Below are 2,280 nucleotides of genomic sequence, written 5' to 3' on the forward strand. Positions count from 1 at the left end.
TTAAAAAAAAAAGAAATGAAAAAGGAATCCATTTTTATCAAATGTGCATAGTGAAGTAACAGCAATTCCCACATTGGCCTTGTCTACACACGTACATCTCATTTTTTACCTCATGTCCATTACCTCTTTTTCAGGAGGTGCTATGTTTCATCACTGGTCCATTGGACTCTTGGCTGGTCATTTCATTGATTAGAGATCTCAAATCTTTGAGAGTTGTTTGTTCTTATAATACTGTGTTATTGTATAAATTGTGTCCATATTCTTCTCACTTCAATCCTTATCCGTTCATACAAATCTTCCTAGGTTTCTCCAAAACAATCTCTTTCATCATTTATCCTATTAAAATAGCATTTATATAATCTAATTTGTTCAACCTTTTCAAAATTGATGGGCAACCCCTTAGTTTTCAATTCTTTGCTACTAGAAAAGGAGTCATTAAACATTTTTGTGCCCTTATGATACTTTTAAAGCCATATAGGTCAAGGTTCTAATTAAAATGATTCTTTTATAGCTTTCATACTTCTATAATATCTTCATCAAAATCTCCTCCCCATTACTCAGTTTAGTATCTTTAAATACTTCATAGACTCTGTACCTGACACATGAAATGCCTTAGCAAATGAGGGTTATCACTAATGCAATCAAATACTTCACTTTAGGTTGCAAAGGCTAGGACAATTTCTTTGTTCTCACAAGAATGCTTACTATAGAGTCCCTGACCGAAATCTGCAGTAATAAACATCCTAATAAAGCTGACAAGGAAGGTCATGACACTTTGCAAGCAGAAGTAAGAAGATGATCAAGAATAACTGTTCTGGGGGTGGCTAGGTGGCACAGTGGATAGAGCACTGGCCCGGGATTCAGGAGTACCTGAGTTCAAATCCGGCCTCAGACACTTAACACTTACTAGCTGTGTGACCCTGGTCAAGTCACTTAAGCCCAATTGCCTCACTTTAAAAAAAAAAAAGAATAACTGTTCTGGGCAAACCTCATGTGCAAGTCTGTTAGCTAAACCAGCCTGAGGCAAAATGGGAAGACAGATCAAGTTATCTTTCCTGTAGCCCCAAATATTTCCTGATGTGACTTCTGAGTTCTCCCTCCCTCTTGAGAACCCTAAGAAAAGCCTGTCCTCTTCAGACCTCTGGAAGACCTGGAAAATCTCTCTATGGATAAAGGCAGCTAGCTGGACCAGTTGGATAGAACAGTATGCCTGGAGTCAGAAGACCTGACTCCTCATGGGCAAGTCACTTTATCTCTATTTGACCCAGTTTCCTTAACCACAAAATGAGAGTAATAATAGTATGTACCTTAGAGAATGGTTGTGTGATTCACATTAGATATTTGTAAAAAGTGCTTAGCACAGTGCCCAGTGCATAGTAAGAGCTATACAAATGTTTCTTCACTTCTCCCCTCCATCTACTCTATCTTTTCCTTCATCAAAATATATGTTGAGCCCCAAGGAATCCAGCAAAAGACTTCAAGCTAATTATTAGCTCATGGTAGAGGTCATCAGGGTTTAGAGCACTGGATTTAGTGTCAGGAAGATCTTTGGCAGCTAATCCTGCCTCAAACTCTTATGTGCTATATGACCCTGGCATGTTGTTTAATCTCTCTGGTCCTGTCACCTTATCTATAAAATGGAAGGAATCTATACAATTATCTCACAGGGCTTTTTTCATGATCAAATAAAATAATAGATGTAAAATGCCATGCAAACCATAGAAAGTTGTTAAAATGTTAACTATAATAATGTTGATTATTATAATTTATAACAATTTTTTAAATTCTTTATTATTATTAATTTGCTGTTATCTATTAACAGATTCACCCGCTCTCTTGCCAATAGGGATTTGGATTTTAAGAGAAGACTCCTGAAGAGTCCCTATACCTTTCCTCAAAGAAAGGCATCTCTAGTTGGGAAGTTACAAAAAAATTTAAGAATATATCTAAAAGTTTTATTAAAGTTCCTCCAATTCACTTCAAATTTTTATATTTACTATTTATTTGACACTAGATAGGCCTCTTTCATACCCTGAGACCTAGTTTTCTCATCTGTAAAATGGTTCTAGTCCTATCCCATTTCAATCTCTTTCTCTAGTCCTCAATATATAGTGGGGACATTTGGAATAAGAAAAGATCTTTGCACTCCCAGCCCACTGGAAAAAATAATATCTCTTTGGTCCCAAAGCTGTCTCTCAATCGGTTCTTGGTTTCCCCCTCATCCTTCCCTCGAAGTCTCCATGATCTTTCCTCTAGAATATACTCACTGTCTCACCTCTC

Source organism: Dromiciops gliroides, chromosome 6 (assembly GCF_019393635.1).
Source record: "Dromiciops gliroides isolate mDroGli1 chromosome 6, mDroGli1.pri, whole genome shotgun sequence".
Taxonomy (NCBI): Eukaryota; Metazoa; Chordata; class Mammalia; order Microbiotheria; family Microbiotheriidae; genus Dromiciops; species Dromiciops gliroides.